The 26,245-nt window shown below is 34.7% G+C and overlaps 1 protein-coding gene across 6 annotated transcripts in view; it reads right to left on the bottom strand.

Moving 5' to 3' along the window:
* NCOA3 (nuclear receptor coactivator 3) overlaps window positions 1-26,245 on the bottom strand; it is a 105,911-nt gene that overhangs the window by 42,234 nt on the left and 37,432 nt on the right. For 5 of the 6 annotated variants that reach the window (XM_015237748.3, XM_015237750.3, XM_072944348.1 and 2 more), the window contains exon 2: window positions 9,726-9,807. The exons of the other annotated variant lie outside the window; for it this stretch is intronic. The gene's annotated coding sequence lies outside the window, so the exon portion shown is untranslated. The remainder of the gene's footprint in view (window positions 1-9,725; window positions 9,808-26,245) is intronic. 6 annotated transcript variants of the gene reach the window in all.

Here is a 26,245-nt window from a genome sequence, read left to right as displayed (position 1 = left end):
TCAGCTATATTCTTTAACAGCTTTATCAAGATATAATTCTCATATCATACACTTAAAGCATACAATTCAATGGCTCTTCCTATATTGAGCTGTACAACTGACACCACAATTTTAGAACATTTTCATTATCATAAAAAGAAACCCAATACCCCTTAGCTGTCAATCACCTAATCTCATTCCCTTCACCCTCACACAACCTCTCTCCCACCCACACCACAGGCCACCACTAATATACTTTCTGTTTCCATGGATTTACCTGTTCTTGACAGCTCATACAAGTGGAAATACACAGAATCTAGTTCTTTGTGACTGGCTTCTTCCACTTAGCCTAACCCTTTCAAATTCATCCATGGTGTAGTATGTATCAGTACTTCTTTTTATTTCTGAACAGTATTTCATTATATAGATATCATATTTTATTTATCCATCAGTTAATGGACATCTAGGTTGTTTCCGATTTTGGGCTAGTATGAATACTGGTACTATGAATATTCAGAACAAGTTTTTATGTGGCCACCTATATTCTTAAATGAGAAATCATGAGCACTAATGAAAACAGATTTTGATGATATGTGCAAAGAAGCCTCCAAAGATTGCTAGTAAACAGGAAAGAGGCCAGGTTCTTTTTTAAAAAATTTTAATTGGAACCAATTGTGCAATTTTAACTATGATTAATATGCTAAGGGCTCAAATGGAACAAGAAAACAACATGCAAGAACAGATGGGTAATGTAAGCAGAGAGATGAAAAATGTAAGAAAGAAGCAAACGGCAATATTAGAAATGAAAATCACTAACAGAAATGAAGAATGCCCTTGATGGACAGAGTTGAGGGGAAAAGAAAAATAAGTGAGTTGAATAAAAAACAGAATACCCAAGAATGGCAGAACAAATACAAAATAATATACACTTAACGGGATCACCATTTATAAAAAATACAAGAAAAAGCAAATTATAGTGACTTAAAGCAGACCAGTGGCTGAAGCTACTAGCAGAGGGGACAGATCACAGGGGTACAAATGAACTTGAGGAGGTGGTAGAACTGTTTTCTCTAATAACTGTGATAATGGTTACATTTGTCAAAACTCAAACTGTACACTTAAGGACGGTGAATTTTATTATATGTAAATTATACTTAAATAAAGTTGTTGTAAATTAAGTACTTAAAGTTATGTAAGGAGAATCACAGTACATATTGCTAAATCCTGTGATTAAACAGTAAGTGACTGGTATGAGATAAATTAGCTAATAAAATACAGGGCTGTTTCAATAAGATCTACTTTTTCTAAAGAAGCTCCACATGAAAAGTAAATTTATTACATCAGCAGTTAAAAATCAAGTTTATGTTTAAAAACTCTAGAACAGTAACAATTCTCCATGCAACAAGAGACATATATTAAGATGTTCACTGAAATACCATTCATACATCAAAAACCACAGGAAACTCTTATGTTCAATCCCAAATTTAAAAAAAAAAATCTAATCAAATCATACAAAATGCAAAATAGTAGTAGAAATAAATTATATAAAACACGCTTGACTATTACAAGCAATCAAAAGTTTAAAAAAAAAGCAGGTACATTACACACTATCTTTCTAAAGCTTAAAAACTTCTTTCTAAAGCTAAAAAACAAGAAAAACTTAACATTGTTCAGGAATACACACATGTGGCTTTTCAAAAGCAAGTGAACTATTTTACTGCGATTAAAGATGGAGATCTTCATGGAGAAACACAGAGGGAGCAGATACACCTAATAACTTTCCCATTCTTTCCAGTTCTTAAGTGTAAGTAGTAGGATCAAACTAAGTAAGAGAACAAAGTACACTTCATAACTCACATACAGTATATACTCCTGCTTACATAAAATATTGCATAATTTTTAATGTTAAGTTAAAAATCTCTATGGACAAATACTCAATCTAACATTTCAACCAGATACTGTGTTGAGTGTATTCCATTTATTTATCTCACTTAATACCCATTACAGTCCTCTGATATGCAGAACAGATGAAAGTGCAGCTCAACTTTATCCCTCTCTTAATAACATATGGGGAGGTAAAATAAGTCACCCACAGTCATATATCTAGTAAGAGAAGGAACTAGAAATTAAATCCAAGTCTTTCTGATGTCAGAACTTAAGCTCTTAACCATTTCCACTCCAGAAAAAGAAAAAAAAAGTAAAAATTAATTTAAAAAAATCTTTAAAGCTTATAACAGCAAATATTCTATTCCTTTTTTCATGGAATCTGTTGAGTGTAACTGTACATTTACAGCTGTTCTAACAACTGCTTTCATTAGAAATGGCCCAGCTGAAGTTCCCAATAAGAAGTTACTGTTTTCTGGCCACATTCACTAGAATTTCCTACCAGTCTTTACAAAAACAGAACAGTTAAGAACTATGGCCCTTACTTAATAGGCTGGTTATCACCAAGTACTATAGATTCTCAACCCACTCCCGTAACACCTTTAAAAAAAACTAGTTTTAAGCATCTTCACCTTACCAGTATTTTCATCTCCTAATCTAACCATCATGCATTTATAGTGAGTAGGGGGAAAGCAGTTAGTAGGGTAACTAAAAGGCTCTGTTCTGAAGAACCAAATCTATTAATCATAAAAACTTAAAGCTGAAAAGAACCTGAGATCGTGTATAAAAGAAGCAAACTGATGAGGAAACTGATGCCAAGACTACTACTACTCTTAGCTTCTATTGTAGAAAACTCTGAACTTAAAAGTATATCAAAAAGCTGCCCATTTGAAGAATGGAAGGAAAAAAAGACTTAAGAAAAATGGACAGAGCCTTAAGAACACATGAAAAATAGCAAATAGTCTAGCAAACATGTAACTGGAGTCCCACACTGAGACTGAAGCAAAAACAAAACCTGAAATAAGTAATGGCCAAACTTCCCCAGATTTAATGAAAACACCAGTTTACACACTGAAGACGACCAGAGAATCCCAAGAAAAGTAAATACAAAGGAAATGAGACCTAAATATGTCATAGTCAAACTGTTTAAATCAAACCAAACAAAGAGAAAATCTTAAAAGTAGCCATAGGAAAAAAAGACCATCCAGAGGAACAAGGGTAAGTTAGTTACCTTTTCAGAAATAATCACAATACAATGGAACAACATCTTCAAAGTGCTGAAATGAAAAATTATCGACCCACAATTTTATATACAGTGAATCCTTCAAAAATTAATGTGAGATAAAAATCACATAAATAAAAGTTGTGGCAATCTCAAAGATTTCAAGAAGTAAAAGGCTATCTATCCGTCAGCCCAAGGGGAAAGGACAGCAGATGAAAACTCCTATCTACAAGGATGAATGAAAGGCATCAGAAATGTCTTACTGCCAAATAGGTGGCTCTCCTTCCCTCCGGCCTTGAAGTCTAAGATTCTCATGGAAAAGACTATACTAAGTACCTTTAAATCTTGCTATTTTATGAAGTAAACTCTGGATGACAGACTACTGAGTTAAGGTAACAAACAATTTTACAACTTCACTAGAGGACTAAGTCAAAATTTCTAGGTCTCTTTATACATGTAAGCAGATGACGTCTTTAAAGCAGACTGCAGAAGAAGATTAATAAGCAAAACAGATTTACTGAATGAGCTAATAGAGAAATGTAACTGTAGTTATCTGTTTTCGATTATTATCGTTTAATATTATGTTTTCCAGTAGGTTAGAGGAAGACTTGTCTCTTTTTCTTCTATCTCTAGCCCTCAATTTAATAAATTACTAAAAACAAAGATATTCCAGTCTCTTGGAATGGAAGAATTAATATTGTTAAAATGGCCACTCTACCCAAAGCAATCTACAGATTTAATGTGATCCCTATCAAATTACCCAGGACATTTCTCACAGAACTAGAACAAAGAATCCTAAAATTTATATGGAATCACAAGAGACCCAGAATTGCCAAAGCAATACTAAAGGAAAAGAACAAAGCTGGAGAAATAACCCTCCCAGACTTCAGACAATACTACAGAGCTACAGTAATCAAAACAGTGTGGTCTTGGCCAAAAACAGACATCTGGATCAATGGAACAGAATAGAGCGCCCAGAAATAAACCCAATGACTTACAGTCAATTAATCTTTCACAAAGGAGGCAAGAATATACAATGGAGAAAAGACAGCCTCTTCAGCAACTGTGCTGGGAAAACTGGACAGCAGCATGTAAATCAATAAAGTTAGAACACTCCTCACACTATACACAGAAATAAACTCAAAATGGCTTAAAGACTTAAACATAAGACAAGACACAATAAACCTCCTAGAAGAAAACATAGGCAAAACATTTTCTGACATAAATCTTAGCAATGTTCTCCTAGGGCAGTCCACCCAGGCAACAGAAATTAAAGCAAAATAAATAAATGGACCTAATTTAACTTACAAGCTTCTGCACAGCAAAGGAAATCATAAGCAAAACAAAGACAACCTACGGAATGGGAGAAAATACTTGAAAATGATGCAACTGACAAGGGCTCAATTTCAAGAATATATAAATAGCTCATACAACTTAGTAATAAAAAACCCAATCCAAACATGGGCAGAAAACCTAAACAAGCAATTCTCCAATAAAGACATACAAATGGTCAATTGACCCATGAAAAACTGCTCAATATTGCTGATTATCAACGAAAGGCAAATCAAAAGTACAGGAGGTATCACCTCACACCAGTCAGAATGTCCATCATTATAATGTCTATAAATGATAAATGCTGGAGAGGATGTGGAGAAAAAGGGCACCCTCCCACACTGTTGGTGGGAATGTAGTTTGGTGCAGCTGTTATGGAAAACAGCATGGAGATTCCTCAAAAATCTTAAAATTTACCTATCATATGATCTAGCAATCCCACTCTTGGGCATATATCTGGAGGGAACTCTAATTCAAAAAGATATATGCACCCCAATGTTCATAGCAGCACTAGTGCAGTTTCTAAGAGTGACTGACAAGACTGTAGGGACTAATAAGCTGATCCTAAATTTATGTCAAAATGCAAAGATTGACGTTACGCAGACCAATCATGACTAAGAAGAAAAAGTCGGAAGACTCATACTACCTACATCCAAACCTCACTATAAAGCTGCAGTATAATCAGGACAATATATGTAGGCGTAAGGACTGATACACAAATCAGTGGAACACAATAAAGACCAGAAAGAGATTCAGTAGGTTAAGTTACTTAAAGCAATGCAATGGGGAAAGGAGGGTCTTCTCAATAAACAGCAGTGGAATGTAATGTTCTTATTTTAAAAACTGAGCCGCAATCCTTTCTTCACACCATATGCTAATATTAAATTAAAATGGATCACAGACCTAAATACAAAGCTAGAACTAAAGAACAAGAAAGCAGAGGAGAAAATCTTCATAACCTTACAGTAGTCAAAGATGTCTTAGCCCATAAAGAAAAACTAACCATTAGAGGAAAAAACTGATTAACTGCATTCAAAATTCAAAATGCTTGTTCTGGAAAAAAAAAAAAATTAAGAAGATAAAAAGGGAAGACCAAGACCAGAAGAAAATACTCTCAAAATGTATCTGAAAAGGATCTGTATCCAAAACATAATTTTAGACTCATAAAGGAAGAAAACAAACCACCCAATTTAAAATCTGTTCAAAATTTGAACAGATACTTCATGAGAGATATCATGTGGAACTTAAACTCTCATAATATTGCAGGCAGAATATAAAATGGTATAGCCACTTTAGAAAAGTCTCAGGTTTTTATAAATATAAACATACACTTAATATAAGACCTTTGCAATTGCACTCCTGTGTCTTTACTCAAGAGGGGGGAAAAAAAATCCAAAGACTTGTACTTGAATGCCCACAGAAGTGTTATTCATGATAGCCAGAAACAGGAACCAGTGAAACACTACTCAACAATAAAGAGAAACTACTGATATACTCAATGACCTGGATGCTGAGTGAAATAACCTTTGCAGCATGACTGTGGGGAAACAGGCTCTCTCACATACGGCTGGTGGGAATTCATGTGGTACGATTCTTACCGAGTGTAATTTGACAATATCTAACAAAAACTACACATAAATTTACCTTTCGACCTAGCAATCACACTTCCAAGAATTTATCCTGAATGTACACCCCAACAATATATGAAAATACATATTCACGAGGTTATTCATTGCAGCATTAATTTTAATTGCAAAAATATTGGAAGCAACATAGATAACTACTCATACGTAGGAAACTGAATAAACTGTGGTAAATGCAAATAATGGAAACTACATCTGTGTAAAAAATAAATGAGAGGCTGGGAGAAGAGGGAATGAGGAACTGTTTAAAGGGTACAGAGTTTCAGGCTAGAAAGATGAAAATGTTCTGGAGATGGATGGTGGTGACAGCTGCACAACAATGTGAATGTATTTAATGCCAATGAACTGCACACTTAAAAATGGTTACGAAGTAGATGTTATGTAAATTTTACTACAATTTAAAAAAATGAACAGGGAAAGATCCCTTTGGCATAGTATGGCATCATTTCCAGGAGATACTAGCAAGTGAAAAGAGCTAAACGCAAAAAGAATGTATACAGTATGCTACCTTTTTATAAACAAAAGGAAAAAAATAAAACGTACATGTATCTGCTGGTCATTACACAAAGAAACACAGGGAAACACTTCAGAAAACACTGAAGGTGGTTACCTCTGAGAAATGGGGAAATGGAGTAGAAGGGATACAGAAGGGAATGTGTATCTTTTGTGCTATTTTGACTTTTGAAAACATGTTTGTATTCTACATAATCAAAAATAAAACTAATCAGAATGGGAAGGAGCATTTTAAAAAAAAAAAACTCTGAAACTCAAGCATATAAATAAATAAAACTAATTTCACTTCAAACAAATACCATAACTACATTATGCAGAAAGTAAGGGTGAGAAATAAAAATGGGGAGGGAAGGGCAGCGTAGATAGGAGGAGGGAGGGCTAACTCAAGTAATCTGAGAACACAGCATTTATTTACTCTCAGTCTTTGGCAGGATGATTGTGGGGAAGTGGGGAACTATATGCTAATTCTCCACTCACTTTAAGTAAGTTTGTTTACTGCAGTGAAATGGGCAAAGCTATTCTGAAATTATTTTAGATGTATTACAGGAATCAGCAAATGAGTAAAGGTACTGACATGTTGGGAACCAGGGTTCTCATGGCATAAAAAGGGACACAAAAATAAGAAATGAGAGGTGCAAAGAAAGAACCCTGTAGACATGGAGTGAAATTGGACATACTGACATAAACTCATGATTTCTAAACTATGTACATGCATGCTGCTAAGAACATGTATTTATGTACAAATATGTTTATGTAGGCATAGGTGTATAAATATGTATGTATTTCCCAGCTCTGTCCACTGAAGGGGTCGAGAAAAGAAGACAACCCAGGAGCAGTGAGGACACTCAGAGACCTTAGTCTCTAATACTACTCCCCACAAGGACACAGGAGAATGATTCAGAGCTCTACTGTCCAAACCCAGGACAATGAGCATCAAAACAACTAGTACTGAATTGCAAACAATTCGAAAATCAGAAATATCATGAGACTACACCAATAGACAGGACTCTTGAATAATGCAGGGAGTTGACTGGTTAAGTGTGAAGGGAATGCAGGAATGAGAAAATGTCCATTTTGGAACCATTATGGTAAAAAAATCAGATCAGAAAAGAATCATCATAAAATAGATAAACAAGTTTATACTGTATAGCAGAGAAATATATTCAATATCTTGTAGTAACTCATGGTGAAAAAGAATAAGAAAATTAATATACGTATATTCCTGTATGACTGAAGAATTGTGCTGTACACCAGAGACTGACACAACATTGTAAACTGACTATAATTCAATAAAAAAAGAAAAAAATAAAAGAATAGTCAATGAATACTAAATCTAGGGCAAACTGTGATGAAAATCATGGTATTATCAATGTCTCCCCACAAATCATTTACTGCTTGCAAAAGAAGGCAAAAAAACTATACAGTGGAGAAATCTGGCAACATTTTGGCCAAGGTATCAAAATTAACATGACAGTAAAGGACAGAAGACGTCACGTGCCTCCAAAAGTCATGCATCTTTCTCAGGGTATCCCATCACCTGTGTGGCATTCTAGCCAAGAACCCATAACCTCATTCTAATTGCAAGAAAACTTTAGATAAATGTAAAATGGAGAACTGTATTAAGGGAGGGGAAGGGTTGTATTCTTCAAAAAATGTCAATGTCATATGAAACAAAGAAAAGCTGTGGAAATACTCCAGGGAAAAGGAGGCTAAAGAAAAATAGTAACTACATGCAGTACCTGACTCCAGACTAGATTCTGTTACAGGAACCAGGGAAATGCTGTAAGAGACTGTATTAGGTCAATTGACAAAACTGAAAGATGGGCAATAGATTTGTATCGATGTCCATTTATGAAGTCGACAACTGTACAGTGGTTATATATGAGAACGACCCTATTCTTAGGAAATAAAGCAAAAGTATTTAACAGAAAAAGCACACCATACGTAACTTAAACATATGTAACCTCAAACAGTTCTGAAGAGACAGACAGAGAGCATGCGAGTGCGAGAAGCAAAGAGTAAGAGCACACATGAATACAGACAGTAAAACCAGAGGAAGAATCTGGCTGAAGATTATCTACATGTTCTTTATACTCGATTTTTATAACTTTTGTAAACTGGAAATTATCTCCAAATAAAGGGTTTTTTCTAGTATGTATGAATACTACATATTTTAGAGATAGTGCTCTATTACGTTCAGGATATAATGGGTATATATTTTAAGTAACTGAATGAGTTTATAGAGAAATAACAAGAGCTGAGGCTGTAGACGTAGATAAATTCCCAGATAAAGGACTGCTTCAAATTAAAGACAAAGGAGTTTGGACTTTTTTTCTGTAAACCAGGGAACAGTAGCACAAAGCTGAGAACAGGAGAGGCTTGATTAAAGGGATATATTTAAGAAAAATTTCTAGCAAACTTTCAAGTGGGTAGAAATAGTAGATAAGAAGCAGTAAAGGAACATCCGGACAGACACAAGCATGAAATGATGGGGTCCTGGCCTAGGAAGCTAAGATTAGTAACAGAAAGTTGAACAAATACTGAAGACATGAAAATAGAAAACCAGATAAGGGCTGTTTGCCAAATGTATCAAGGAGGATAAGATTCAAAGACAACTCAGATTTCGAACCTAGCTAACCAAGAAAATGATGGTGTTAGTCACAAAAAGAAACGTAACTAAGCAAAGCAAAACCACTTTCTCAGCCATTAGATAACTTGTTCTATTCTCATTTTTCCTATTCTGATGCAGTAATAAAAGTTAGGAGAGTAGTTAGACAAAATGTTATATGCCAGCAGCAAAAGCCATCTGGGGAAACTAATCTTTACAAGATGAAATAATCAAAATAGGTGAGGCTAATTCAGATTCTGACTAAATGCCATGAAAATATTCACACGAAGGAAAAAGTGGTTGGGTGGTAGCATCTTATATTGAACTGTAACAAACAGTTCTGATCATTCCCAAAAAAGTTACGTTTGTAAATAGAATCTACATATATAATCACTCATTCCAAGACCCTTTATCCATTCAACTAATATTATCATTAAAGAGGAAAACACGTTGTACAAAACAAGTTTAGGACTAAATCGTAAATCAAAGAAAAGGCTGAGGTCAGAAAATTACAAAGGATCTAGTCAAAGTAAAGCTGAATTACCTGGCTAACCAGTCAAATGACGTTCAAGTGGGAGTTTATTTTTATTGGTCTCTGACTCCACTGTTCAGCAAGTATTTTGATCCTGAGAACAAAAAAATAAAATAAAAAAGGTGTTGGCTTTTATTGCTTTTTCTTAATATAAATATGATTATTAGTCACACACAAATTAACTTTTCCCATCTTTCCCTTCCCTGGACATATGAAACGAACAGAAACAACAAGAAGCTCTCAAGTATGAGGCCTCTTCCTACAAATTTGAGCTGATGCCTTATTTTGCCATATATTACTACTTCTGCTTAGAAAAATCATTGACTACACAATATATTCTGTCACAGTATATAAACATGGATAATGCAAAGTGGGGATGAAGGAGACCAGCTCCAAATTCTGAAAAGTGATCAAACCAGATGGATAATTTAAAACAATATGAATATCCTGTCAGAAGCTAATGCTTAAATACCCAAGTCCAAAAAAGACACATACCCACCAGATGGATGGATAAAGCAAGCAAGAAGAAAGGGGGGAAAAAAGAGTCCTGGATATTTTCTTCCCCTCTAGGACAGGCTGCATCATTTGAGTCACCAACAAAAAATAATTTTAAATGGGACACAGGGAAATGAGAGGCAGTTCTTCAAAATAATCTGCAATAAAATACACGAACATATAGAACAGCAGGCTTTTGTACTTGGGGAAATGTGGAGCAGGCTCCAGTGCAACAGAAAAGCCAATAAAACATTCACCCTCACCTTATGATTTTCCAAATGTAACAATAAAGCAACAGTCTCACTATTGCTAATTCTAGAGGTATCTATATCAAGACAACAACCATAACTATACCCTGAAGTTAAAAGGAGTCACACTGGAATTAGGAGGTTAGGAAAGGATGAAAGGAAAAATGATATATTCACAAGTTCCAAGTAACAAACACATCACAGTCAGGGTATGCAGTAGATAGGGGACAACCTACCACAATCTAGCTACATGATATGAAGGGTCTGCTGCATTTCTGAAACCCAAATTAAAGGTGAGAAGACGGTGGGGAGGGGTTTGAGGATGGAGGGATAGAAAGCACATCATATGTGGCTGAAAAAGGGAAAAGCAGGTATCAGTCTATCAGTGTCATGCAACTCAAGTTATAAAAAGAGCTCATACATCTAGTAACATGTCTATCGATAATCACAGTATTGTCTCCAGCTTATAAAGATACATGCCAAAGGTAAGGTGGTTCTTAAACTACATTTTCCAATCCACAGTAGTATAGCTAGTGGTTAGCATAATGGTTATAAAGAGTAAACGCTTTGGAGTCCACCAGATCTAGAATCAACTGCCAGCTCTTTCACTTCCTCGTTAGCTATCCCTTAAGACATCTTTGAGCCTCAGAGTTCTCATCTTAAAATGGGGATCACATCTAATAAGCCTCTTGAGAAGATTACGTGAAAATGCTTAAATTACTTGTTAGTATCTAGTACATAAATGCTCAATAAATAAAAAGTTACTAGCCAAACAAGACTGACACATGTTGCAAGAATTTCCAAGTACACTGAAATTAAAAAACACAATCATTAGTTTAAGTTTTTAAATCAATTCAATGCTTTATAACTTGAATTTTTATATCTAATTAGAGAACAGTAAAGAGGGAAAAGGTAGTCAGAACTACTGTAAAGAAAATCCAAGATTTTCTGGCCCTAATTTTAAATTAAGTTTCACTTCAGAAATGGTTCTCTTGTTGTTGCTCCTTTTGTCGGGGGGGGGGGGGTCTGGGGGTGGCATTAGTACCTAGAGAACAAGAGGGTGGGCAGGAAAGGAATTTAAGTCAGACTGTACCTAGTACCCTAATGACTGACCCAGGAAACAAGTACTGCTGCCTAATTTGGAAAATTAGCAAGAGAATCTCCATTAATACTCCAGTATTATTGTACTGCTGGTGGGAACTATCCAAAGGAATGCTGACCTAGACAATTTGTACCCTAAAACCCCCAGGATACGAAGGAAAACCATCTATAAAACTCTCTTCTCCCAAGAAGTGTGTAGCTGAATTAGACAGAAGCTCAAATAATCAAAATGACTGACTTTCAAGAACCTGCAAAGGTAGGTGGTCTAAAAAGTACCCTATGCCAGGATCCTGTAAAGTGTGGAACTGTAAGGAAACTGTAGTGCCCCTGTGTAGAACCAAGATTCTGTAAAAGCAAGTCATAACGGATTTCCTGAGACTATTTTTGACCTTCATCTTTATCCCTTTTCATAATTTGGACTTTAGTCAATCACACATACAAAATCAGGTTATGCCAACATAAAAATCAAAAGACACGTCCCCAGAATATTAGATATGGGGGGAAGGGGTTGGGGCAGAGGGGCAGGAACAACAAGACCTGCATCACTAGAAAGCTACTAGGGGCTTGGGGAAGATCAAACTGAGCTTTGTTAACAGCTAGTCTGAGAAGATGTGCCTCGAGGCCAGAACAAAGAATCAAACTGGGGGAGGGGAGTTGACAAAGAGGAAAGTCCAAACTATACAATGCTGAAGCTTGGAGACACCAACTGGACAAAGAGAGGCCACTGAATGTTATAAACGTGTTTTTCTTTTGCTGTTGAACATGGGAAGGGAGCAAGAACTCTACTATTAATCATATTACACTCATTGTTCTCCCCATGCAGCTGCCTGCGATGCTCCCAGGAACTCCCTCCTCAGTTCCCTAAAATCATGGAGCAATGGGGAATCACCATCTTTGGGAAAAGCCAGCTGTTGCCTGCTCATCTTCAAAGCACTACAGAATTAAGTTTGCGCACCAATTAAATGTTAGGTTACTCAAAGTTACATAATATTGGTGCAAATCAAATTCAAGATTTGTTTGCAATTGAGATTACTTATCAAGTGATAAATACACCCTTTGTCAAAACTATAATAACAGATTTTACTTGCAACATTCAAATGCAGCCAATCTGTAGCTATACTGAAAGGGGAAAAAAAGATAAAAGTATAGTATCACATAAAAATTTCAAAAAAGGTGCCACTGTTTTTAAAGCTGTGTAAACTTAACTCAGTAAAAAAATTTTTTTTTCACAATTTACTATTTAATCCATTATCACGTGTTCAAGGAAACAAGTGAAAATGTATTTGGTATCCAAGAGAACACCGGCAATACAATGACGACAAACTTTTTAAAATACCATAATCCTTCTGACAAGGGGGGCAAGAATTTAAAATTCCAGCATATAGATGTATAGTAACATAAGGACAGAGTTTAAAAAAAAAACATGCATTACCATCTATCCTATGATATAAACAAGAATGGACCAAGCTGATTTATAATAATTTATTCTACAGTCATTTAATAAATTTTAATAATATTTAGTTCTATGTGGAGTCAACCTGAAAATTTAAATAATGCAGTTAAAATAGAAGCCTTAGTTTGAGAAAACCTAGGTTTTGGAAGTCCAGATTCTTGAGCTGACCTTGTAAAAAGCATTAAATTTGCTGTGCACCTATTAGATGCCAGGTGGTGCACTGTCACTCAGAACTATAAACAGATTATGTTTTCTGCCATTAATTAGGAAAGAAGCAGGCACAAATAGCCACTAGAGTTTCCAAAATGAAGATTACGTTTCGTTCAGTAAGCATTTGCTGAGCATCAAAATGCTACGCTGCACCAGACTCCAGGGATACAAGACCAGAAGTCGAAGACACAGTCTGACAACAGTATTAAAGAAGAGGAAAGCCCTGCCCTTCACAGGATTGCTGTGACAACTGTAAAGCACTATTTAAATGTGAATGCAAGACAAATCCAAAACCCTTTACCTCAGCCAAGGGGAAAAAAAAATTTAAATGTACAGATAATTTCTGCAATTATTTTCCATAGTTAGAACCAAAATACCATTAGAGCTTCTCTGCAACAAAAAACAAAGGCAAAGAAGGAAAAACTTTTGTAAAACGTTAGCCATTTGTGTAAAAATTACAAGAGATATAAGAAGCATTAATGGGATATATACAGGCTGCTAAAAATGAAAGCTATTTTTAACTCAACATATTCAGGAAATTATGCCATACATTTTGCTTACACAACGATACTATTCACTGATGAACAATGGTGGTAAATATTACCATTTTGCAATTTTTAAATTACCTTGAGATTAAGGAGAAAACTAAAAAATCCAGTTAGCAGACCAGTTTATTAACAGGCCCCTTATCTCTGGCTGAGTTGTAGTTAGTAATGACATGGTTGCTAAAACAGGCATGAAGCTAGTCGCTTGCTGGTGCTTGTTCAGCCTCCCTCTCCCCCCTCTCTTGGAAAAACTGCATGCAGCGCTGCACGATCACACAAAATAAATACAGGAAAGGGGGTGGGAGGGGCTGGGTGGAGAGGTGAGTTGAAGCTCTGGGCTCCACCAGTGGAAGGCGTTCCACAAGAATTGCTACAGGGTCAAAAGTTTACAGTGGTTTCAATTTCACCTTTTAGCAGCCAATCAGGAAACGGAGACTGCACGCTGACCCCTCAGGCTGCAAATGAACATTAACTCATTGGCTACCAGGATTCCTTCTCTGCATATATTCCCTTTCTTGTAAGGCTTCCTCTTTTCCCTCTTTTTTTGGAAGGAGAGGGGGGCCGCATAGTAGCCGCAGGAGAGAGGCAAAGAACATTTTAAGTTCAAGGTGACAAGTTTATTTAAGACTATACATTTTAAACTGGTATCTGAGGGTAAAAATAATCGAGGAATTCTCCTTGAAATCAGTTTCTTTATCCTGTAGTATCTAACAAACCAATCATTAATGCTGATATCAAGACAAAGTGAACTTAGGCAGGTTAAAAAGATTTATCTCCGTGAGGTTGCAAAATTCTAAGAACAATTTACAATACAATAAAGATAATGCTGGTTGTATTTCCAATAAATGCTTTAATTAAATGTCTTCAATATCTGAGTTATTTTTAAAGTATTTATCTAACCCCAAATTTTTATTTGCATACATTCCGCACCTCTTCTCCAAATCATTAATATAAACATGCAACATATCTGTACTTTTCACACTGTACATCAACCAAAATGCAGGTACAGCCGCTAAGGTTTAAGCTCTCTTTTCCTATATTTCTCCTCCAAAACACTTCAGTACCCAGAAGTGATTCCTATATACCACAAACTCAAGAGTGAACCCCTAGCCAATAGCACAGCTGCTCTCTAATTCATTTTTATGTAAATTTCCCCCAAATTCAGAAAACATCAATAAACTAATCCAAAAAATACTCGTTTTCCAACATTCTACATTTAACACTGAGCAAGGTTAAAATGAAGATCTGTAAGATACATACCTTAACTATTCTATACATAAAAACTAGATTTCTTTGAAGCATTACATGATAAAAGTGAAACAGCAACATTAACTGCTCTATCATAATGATCAGTTAAATACCAAATAAACGGATGTGACAATTTATAGTTAGCAATATTTCTTACTAAATTTTAGCAGTCCGACTTAAATTTAAGTCATATTTAGAAGCCCCTGTAGGTATTACCACTACCTAAGCAAATGATTTCATGTAGGATATTAGTTTTCTTACCCAAACCAGCAAAGTAAGACACCCACAGTTATTTCTGAACACCCAAAGATAACCAATTTCCAAAAGTATTTTACTTATAATATATAAAAGCTAAAGGGCCCCAAAATAAATTCCTAGTGTATAAATTTTCCATAGCAATTTAATGTAGTTGTTAAGATAGTAAAGAAATTGATGCTAATATAGGGTCTTTTTTTAATTCAGCATTAAAACAAGTAATTTTCTAGTAACTCCCAAACCTTCATGATTTAAGCTTATGCATGTTTGTCTATAAAAAGTCTACACTTTTAAAATCTATGTTTTTTTCTTTAAACATGGCTTGCAGAAGCTTTTTTAATATTAAATTAGAAGGGTCTTCTGTATATCTTCTTTTTACAAGATGGCCTCATTTTGAAAGAAAATGGATGCGATAAAATTTTACATCAAGTCAGCATGTTAGCAAGAAGCTTTTTGTGTGTTCTGAATTTGATTAATACAAGCCAAGGTCACTTCCTGAAAGATGCCTACCATTGCAGCTGCAGGCAAACTAGGCTCCTGCGTAAGGCTGGGGGAAGGGAATGGGTGATGGCATTTATTAACACTGCAATAGGCTTCCATCTCCACCAGCAGCTATAAAAGGAGGGGGGAACTGGAAGATCCCAGAACTCCTGTCATATAAAGATTAAAATATTTCTACTCCTTAATATTTAAAAGCAGAAAATTAATCAGTATATATAATACTCATGTCAAAAGTATATCAAAAGTATCTTCTATACATTAAAACATGTCACTTAATACTATACAAATCATCTAATACCAGACACTGAAATAAACTTAGCATTCTACATAGTACAACCTGTACTTGCTATGCAAACTGCCTACAAAGGCAGAAACAGGCCCCTAAAGAAAATGGAATCAGAGATTCAAATTTATCTTATCTAAAACCAAACATAGACTAAAAGTCATGAAAGCAGAAATCCGAAACACAAAAGCCTATATATTGTGAAATACTTGCAGAAGTTTTGTACTGAAATACAATTTTCTTCTTATCAACATTAATACAAATATATCTCTGTGCCCAAGCATATCATCAAGATACGCATTATCCGCAACCAGAACAAACCTCCCTGAAAATTTAATAACAGCAAGATTTAACTGAGCAATTATTATGTACAGCTAGAAAACCATACTAAGTACTTCACCTGTCCTCTCTGAAGTTCTATAAAATGTCAACTAACCATTTAAAATATTAGGTAGAGTCAGGAAATCTACATGCCCCTTATAACTTATATAACCTTGGGTAAATTAGACTGATTTTGTGTGCCTCATTCCTCCTACCTACCAAATGGGAGTTATGCTTAAATCATGATATTCCAGAGATACATAATCAGCAATGTGCTTCTAACTGTTGTATAATAAACACAAAACTTGGCCTTTAATTGTCAACGTGTTCAAAGCCATTATATTTCTATTTTCTACAGAAGTTGAGAATTTTATCCTTCCCTTATACTCCCCATCCTTTCACTCTGATTGAAGTTTTGGTTCAGTAACTTCAACAACAGAAAAAAAAAAAAAAAACACAGATATTAGGTGCTCAAGTGCAAATTGATATGGCTTGATTTTCTTTTTTAAATTTTTTACCTTCCAATGACTGGCAGGAAAGGGCTATTATTAAATGTGCACAGGGTTTTACGTATATATAAAGGGGCTTCTTATATCACCTTAGGAAAAGGAAGGCAACCAAGCTAAAGTTACTTTGAGAAGTCTTGAATTTAGAGAATCTAGTAGCTGGGCATGGCAAAGAAAGGCATTCAGGAATTCAACAAGACCTAGTCACATGGCTTTGAGATGGAACAAACTCTAAAAATGGACAAAGTTTAAAATTAGTTATTTATACTCCTCTCCAGGACACCTTATGAAACACTGAGAGGGAATAAATTTTTCCTCATTTTCTCCTATCCTCTATATTCTTTTTCTACATCAAATGCGTTATTCTAAAAATAACTGGGAACAAGACATAGAGTTAAACAGTAGGCAGCTAGCTTCTTGCCACATACCAGGGTGCAATTTTTCCCTCACATCTCCAACTAAATCATTCTTCTCCCCTGGTTTTATCCAAGCACCCAATGTGTTCCTCACTTGGCAAACTAGACAAACCAAAGTGGGGGTACAGCAGCTAACTGCCTAGTCTTCTTCCTGTACTAATGCAGCTTCTGTGACAAAAATAGAACCTAAAGGAAATACTGACTATAAAATAAAAGCAAACAAAATATTGGCCTGCATGTCTCCTTGCTCTGTCAGAGTACTTCATAGACGTAAGTCTGAGAATCACTCTTTAAGAGTCACAGAGTGTTTCAAAAAAAAAAAAAATTCCAGTAATTATTTTCTACAGCTTCAAACTGGATGGACTGGCTATCCCATAATTGAACATTTCTGTTTAAAAAAATAGAAAGTAGTATACCATATAAAATGGTATTATTAATCAGCAATAACAGAACTATGCTATATGCTTACTGTTTGAAAAGCACATTAGACTACAAGCCTCAACCATACCTCTCAAGTGAAAAGACGAATACGGTCATTACAGTCATTTCACAATGTTTGCTGATAACTGTATCATATTCCAGAACTACTATTCCAGGTTCTGTGAATATAAAGGCGAACAAGACACAAGGCCACACAGAAGTCCTTAAATTCAGAGTCTAGTCCTTGGGGGTGGCAAAGGAAGACTTAAGCACGTAGTTTTCAGATAAGATAAGCCCTAAGGATGGACAATGGTTGAAATCACAGAGGTTACATTTTTCTGCATGTTACCAAACATATACACAAGATATTTCTAGAAAGTGACTAAGTACCATAAAAAAAATAAATAGGATATAGAAGAGAAGGGACGTAGGAAGAGGGAAGTAATTTCAGGTCAGGAAAGGGCACTGTAAAGATGCAACATTTAACCTGAGAGCTGAAAGGAACCAACCATGCTAAGAGGGTTCCAGGCAGATAGCACTGTATATAATAGTACTGATAGATAATGAAATTAATACTTATCAAGTATCTATTTTATTATCATTAAGTTCAACATTCTCAACCTTCATCCCACTTCTGGTCTGGGACCCACACTGCAGACTAATGGGAACATGAAAATTATGTGCTAGTAGTGTGCTTCATTTTAAAACTTATGCTTAATAAAATCAATTAAAGAACCATATATAAGGCCAGTATACGACATAGCTTTCTAGAATGTATTATTAGGTATGGATGGCACAAAGGAATATTACTAAAAGCAATGCTTATTCAATAGATTTAGAGAGAAAAAAGATTCAAATTCCAGCTCTCCTAATTTACTATGTTACTACCACCACCCATTTCTTCTCTATAAATTAGAGATAACACCTCTTGCCGTATCTATCTTAAAGGGCAGTTACGACGACTGAATGACTGAGATTCTCGCTGTCACCAACACTGTCAGGAAAAGCCTTGTCTCTTAGTGCAAAATCATGACAAGGCCTCACATGAGTTTGTCGTTTAAGCCCAACTTATTAGAACTGTGGGTAACCTGGCTTCCCACACTCACAGCAACTAGAAGGGAGAGACTATTAGAAGCAATAAAGCATTAATAACAGCAAGAAAGTACAGCTAACTGGCTAGCAAACAATAGAGACGGAAAATAGAGAAAAGCAAAAAAATAAAAAACAAACACAAAAACTCTTAAAATTAAAGTGGTCTAGACTCAAGTCATCCAGCCTAATTTTTAATTCAGGGGATACAAAAGATGTTACCCACAGCCAAAAAAAAAAAGTAATAATAATTGCTCCTAATGTCCTGAATCATTAAGATTAAATACATTTAGCACACTGCTTGAAAAGAGGAATTTGAATACACTTAAGGATTTCAATTTCCGTAGTTTGATTTTTCTTTTTTCTTAAAACAAGCTTTGTGTCTTAATGGTTGTTTTTAGCTATGCATAGCAACCATTTGGGCTTCTCTGTACCTTTTTTCTCTATTCTCAGCCACTCCCCAGTGCAGTGCTTAGAAGACATGGAATGTTCAGAAGGCAAACAGCAAAGGTTAGAAAACCTGGGACTCAGATATGAACAGTGGGAAATCAGAGTTTAGGCAAGAAGGGTTTTCCTTATGTACGACACAAAATCCAGACATCTAAAGAAATCAATACATTTAAATATGTTAAAAATTAGCATATATTTGTAGATTCCATATAAAAAAATTTTAAAAAACCCGTAATCAAAGTTACACACCAACTGGACAAATCTGGGACAATCTGAGCACCAAGATAATAATGGTCAAGAATTACAATCTACTGAATAATTCATAAATCCACAATAAATGTAAAAATATACATATAAAGGGAAGGCTCTTCCTTACAGTAGAAAGCCAACTAATAAATATAGAAGGAATGATGGAACTAGAAAATCACCATTTGGCAAAATCATAGTATTCATTCGGGAGGCAACAATCACCAATGGAAGCTAAAACTAGTGGGTTTAAGTTGAAGGAGTAATAGGGTATTTCCATAATACACTCAAAGCCACTAAACCCCACAGCAAACTTCACAGGATCTCCCAACAAGTAATCTTACAATGGAAAAAGCAGACACGCCTCTACCAAATGGTCAGTGTTAACATTATCAATAACGGGAATAATCTGGTTAGATGGACTGAGAACTCATCGCATCCATCGTATTCCTTCTCCAAAAGGGGAGAACCTGAATCTAAACATGAGCAAACACTATACAAACACAAACTGAGAGACTTCCCTAACATAATTGATCTAAAGTCCTCAGAAATATAAATGTCATGAAACAAAAGAGCAGAAACTGTTCCAGATTAAAGGCTGAAGAGACAAAACAAAGGACTACAGTGCATGTAATTTGGATTTTCCTCCCATCTAAAGGGACAACTGGTAAAATTTAAATAAGATCTACAGAGTATTTTGTCAACAATAATTTTGTGATTTTTATAATTTTAGTGTGATAATATAAAAGAAGTCCTTGTTTTGAGGAATTCTCTACACTAAAGTATTCAGGAGTAAAGAAGCTTCGTATCTACAACTCTCAAACGGTTCAGAAAAAAATACATTTTTTTAAAACACAGGAGAAAGCAAATACAGAAAAATGTTAACATCTGAAGAACATGAAGAGATTTTGCAACTTTTCTTCAAGTCCCAGATTAAGAAAAAATAAAAAATGATTTAAAACATCAATAACAGACTGGGAGAAAACATCTGCAGTGTATAAACAGACAAGGACTAGCCACTTAAATCAATAAGTAAATAAATAAACAAACAAGGAATAAAAACCCAGAATACATACGAGTTCTCACAAATTAGTAAGAAAAGACAACATCAGAAGAAAAATGGGCAAAGAATCAAAATAGCAGGATCACTGTAGTACAAATGGCCAACATATGAAAACATGCACAACTCTTCCAAGGATTGGGGAAATGTAAAATACAAGCAATGAAATAAAATTATACCAGCTGGCAAGAGTTAGTAATCTTAAACAAGTATCCTGTAAGCTTAACAAGCCCATAGCTAGGAATATAGCACAAATACATCAAGATATAAAAGATATGTACAAGAATATTCAATACAACATCCAACAGGAGAGCAAAAAAAGGGAGGAGGGAACTAGTAAGTATCAGTAGGGGAATATAAACTCTAATTTGATGCAAGCTCCTTGAGGTGAGAGATTCTAGTATGCTCTCTTCATTGATATTTATCACTAGTAACTGGCAGATGGCAGGAACTCAATGTCTCTTGGATTACTGGATAAATGGTTTAAAAAAGGACACTCCAAAATGGTATATTATATAACCACTGAAAAGAACAAAGTAGATCTACAAAAGTAATCACCTAAAAAGACGTCCATGAAATAACTGGAAGAAACTTGCAGGCAACATAACAGGATTGTTTTAAAGAGTGAGACCAATCTACAAAGATTTATCTGCTTTTAGTTGGGGATAAGTAGAGGAAGGTACACATACTTTGATGAGTGACTATACTGAAGGAAGGCCTTCATTACTGTACTTTTGAGAGATGGGATTAAAATAATTTTGTGTTATCACTATATTTAAATAAAAATTTAAGAAAATGCCAATAAAAAATTTTAAGCTCTACAAAATGTTAAACTTCTTAATATAAAAAGAACAAATAAGGAAAACAATTAGGTAACACACACCAAGAGTCTTAAAAATCATTGATCCAGATCCTATTTCCAGAAGTCTATCTAAAGGAAATACTAGAAATGCAGACAAAGCTTATGTACCAAGTGCTCACACCAGCATTTCTTTTAGTAATTATATAACAGAAGTAGCCTTTAAAAGTTCTGTACAATTACATTTAAAAGCAAAATGCAGAAATATACAGAAAATATACATTGTTTTGCTTTTATAATCACAAAATAATAAAGACATGTGACAAGAGTATATTTTATTTACAAATAAAATAATCTTAAACCTTATTTTCCACTTGAAATACTAACTCCTTACTAAGTTAAACACCTAGCCTACTTCCTGGACCTCATTTAATTTAAATTTAAAAAATCAAGACAAGTCACAAACTGAGAAAATATTTGCAAAACATTTACCTGATAAAGGACTTGCATCCAAAATATACAAAGGACTCTTAAATAACAAGAAACAACATAAGAAAATAGACAACTCAATTTAAAAAAAGGCGAAAGTACCTCACCAAAGAAGACACAAGATGGAAAATAAGCATATGAAAAGGTGCTCCAAAGCATGCCCCTGGGGAATTATAAATTAAAACAAAAATGAGACACCACCACACATCTATTAGAATGGCTAAAATCTAGTAACACTGACAATCACAAATGCTGGTGAGAATATGGAGCAATAAGAACTCTTACTGCTTGGAGAATGCATAATGGTACAGCCACTTTAGAAAATTGGCAATTTCTTACAAAGCTAAACATACTATTACCATATGATCCAACATTCACAGGATTTCACAGGATTTACTCAACTGATTCAAAAATATGTCCATACAAAAACCTACATACAAATGTTTATAACAGCTTTACTTTTAATTGCTCAAAACTGGAAGCAACCAAGATGCCCTTCAACAAGTGAATGGACAAACTGTCGATTGTCTATGCAATGGAATATTACTAAGCAATCGAAAGAAATGAATGGTCAAGCCAAAAAAGACATGGAGGAACCATAATGCACATTGATAAGGGAAAGAAGTCAGTCTGAAAAGGCTACATACTATATGATTCCAACTATATGATATTCTGCAAAAGCCAAAACTTTACAAACAGTAGAAAGGCCAGTGGTTGCCAGGGGTTCGGGAGAAGGGAGGAGGATGAATAGGTGAAGCACAAGTAACTTTCAGACAAGTGAAACTACTCTGTATGATACTGTAATAGTGAATACACGACATTATGCATTTGTCGAAACCTACAGAACTATAAACAGAGAGTAAATCAATATAAATTATGGACTTCAGTTAATAATATATTAATACTGATACATTAATTATAACAAATGTATCATGTACCACGCAAAAGCAAAATGCTAACAGGGGAAACAGTGGGGCAGGAAGTGGGGATGTACATAAGAACTCTGCACTATCTGTTCAATATTTCTGTAACCCTAAAACTATTGTAAAAACAAAGTCTGTTAATTTTTTTCAATCATGATAAAATAGCATATTTCTTTGTAGTTCTCAAGTGGATATCTAACATAAATTAAGTAATCAAGTTTTATCATTTTTTTATAATTGAGTTGTATAAAACTTTCAATACAGCTGCAGAATTTCTATACCATATGCTCATTTCTATAATGCTACCCAAAGCTCCCAAAAAGGAAAAGTAATGTGAAATTTTCATTGAAGACAATGCAATCTGTGGGTTATTAATCCAAACATGTTAGTTCTCAACAAAAATTTAAACTTGCTTCAATAATAAATTTAAATTTAGTTCAATATGGATTTTTCTTTAAAATTCTCATACACCTGTCCTAAGTATTTGCAATATCATCTGCATAAAAAAATAATTTAAGAATTTTCCCCACCAATTCAAAAACATTTAACAAATGCCTACTAAATGCCAAGCCAGATATATTGTGATAGATAAACTTCCTTGACAAGGCAAAAACTGCTGATTTTCCACTGAAAAATCTCCAATAAACTTGTTTTGAGGACTAGTAATCAGTGGGAAAATACAAACTTCGGATGTTACCAAAACATGCTGCAGAATTACAGACTTAATAATTCACACAAAAACTTCAGAACTATCTTACCAAGAAGAAATTTAACTTACTAAATACAAAAACCACAACCATGCAGTTAAAATCAGTCAGAGAAGAAAGTATTTCAAATCAGTTTCAAAGGCAGCTCCTTACTCCCATCACTAACCTGAAGTAACTGGGCAGATTCACACAGAAGGAAACCAATACTGACCTTGACAATTCCTAATAATGACAAGGCCTGTAAGTACCAAATGAGCACTTAAGGTATTGCTGTCTATTAAACTAGTATCTTTCCAGACACGCGTAAGCAGGAAACACCACTTTATCACAAGCCTTGGGGAATATAAAAGTTTGCACATAGGCAGTGTTCTCAAGCACTATAGTCGGAAAGTATGTTCACGCTTTCAAAAGAAAGATATTAATAAATCTCACATTAGAATTTAAAATTTCCATTACCAAGAGACTTGGAGAGTACAAGCAGAAAATATAATAACACTTGTATTTTTACCCTACTATAAAATTAGTTACAGTAACAATATACATTAACTTATAAGGGAAGTATGTCATTTTACAGTTAAGAAAGGACTCCAAAAGCTGTGATTTGTCCTTTCTGATGAAGCACACCCTCAAGTATGCTAACATTCTGTCTATGGTTGGTGGGAATTCTTAACATAATAAAAATATTCTAAGCAGATTTAAATCAATCTGCTTAAGTCAATCTGCTGATATTTAGCTACATTTGAGCCACTGATTACATTCATTCAGATTAAAACCCAGCAAAAACTCAATTCCGTACGTCCTATACAGGCATATCTCAGATATTTCGGGTTCAGTTCCAGATCACCACTATAAAGTGAAGTCATACAAATTTTTTGGTTTCGTAGTGCATATAACAGTTACGTTATATGCCATATACAGTACAGTACACAATACTGTATAGTCTCTATTAAGTGGGCAACAGTATTACACCCAAAAAACCAATGCACATGCCTTAATTTTAAAAATACTTTATTGCTAAAAAATGGTGACCATCATACGAGCTTTCAGCAAGTCGTAATATTTTTTGCTGGTGGAAGGTCTTGCCTCAGTGTTGACTGCTCACTGATCAGGGGGATGGTCACTAAAGGTTGGGGGGGCTGTGGCAATTTCTTAAATAAGACAACAATGAAACGTGCCACATCAATCAACTCTTCCTTTCACGAAGGATTTCTCTGTAGCATGCAACGCAGTTTGACGGCATTTTACCCATAGTAGAACTTCTTTCAAAATTGGAGTCAATCTTCTCAAACCCTGCTGCTGCTTTATCAACTCAGTTTTATGAAATATGCTAAATTTAAATCCTTTGTTGTCGTTTCAGTCATTTAAGCTCATCATCTTGTATGGGCGGGGTTTGTGGCACCCCAAAACAATTTTAATAGTACCATCAAAGATTACTGATCACAGATCACAGACCAGAACAAATAATAAATAAGTCTGAAATATTTTGAGATCACCAAAATGTGACAGAGACACAAAGTGAGCAAATGCTTTTGGAAAATTTGGCACCAATAGACTTTTTTTCCTTTTTAAGTTTTATTAGGTAGAATTATCACAGTGTGACTGCACATATACATTACATTGCATGTAAATACATATATGCAATATACTGCAGAAAATCTTTTAGTTTACATATATCTACTGATCATTGTTTCTAAGAACAGATTAGCTTTTTAAACTTACATAGGAATAAACAAAGGAATAAAGCCAACCACAAAATAAGAAACAGAATGGGGTAATCCAATCATATAGGACAGTCAAATGTGCTTACACAACCAACAGACTTTCTTTATCCAAGGTTGCCACAAACCTTCAATTTGTTTAAAAAAAAAATAAATGCAATTACCTGTGATGCACAATAAAATGATATGCCCATACAAACACTTTAAATAGAAAAAAAGCCATTAAAAACCACTCATAAACAACTTTCTGATTATAATCTTTCTCTTCAAATATCAATGAAAAGCAAAAGCAAAATTAATACTCAAAAATAAGACCTCAAGGCAAGTGACACTGAACAGGTGCAATTACTTAGCATCTGACATATCCCCTAAACCAGAATAGCCCAAATTGAACTTGTATTCTTTCAAATCACCTAACATTTGTTTATCCTTATCTTAAAAATACTTTTTGTGATAACTAATGTAATCTCCCTAAAATCTTTTTAGTAACCACATCATTTACCAAAAAACTTTAACCAATTTTTTTTAAACTAGAACTGTTCTGCTAAGTATCATCTTATAGTTTATATTCATTAAAAATATGGGCTACATTAGCTGCCCTAAAAGGATTTATTCAGTGCTTCCCCAGATGCCTTAGATTGGAATCTAGATTAAGGGTAGCACCACATATTAACTGACCTTTCCTTGTTGTCACTTCAACTATTTTCATTCATCATTTTGCACCTAGAGAAACAAATTGTTTAAATTATTTTAAACTAGATCCCACCATAAAGAGAAGGAACAGAACAAACATTTACAAGAATTCTAGGGTGCATAGCACTTCACTGTCCATGGATAAGAAAACTAAAGTTCAGGTAGGGTAGAATAACTTGCTCAAGGGCTCACAACTGATGGAACAGGAATTAATTAGAACTCAGAATTGCCTGGATACCAAGTTCATGCTTTTTATACTATACTCCCGCCACCTGCAAAATTTTAATTGTATTAATCAATGTGACTGTACAAATTTCAATTATAAAAGTACCCAGTAGTAACTACTTTGCAATTTG

Source organism: Vicugna pacos, chromosome 19 (assembly GCF_048564905.1).
Source record: "Vicugna pacos chromosome 19, VicPac4, whole genome shotgun sequence".
Classification (NCBI taxonomy): Eukaryota; Metazoa; Chordata; class Mammalia; order Artiodactyla; family Camelidae; genus Vicugna; species Vicugna pacos.
This window is presented reverse-complemented; position numbering and strand designations above follow the sequence as displayed.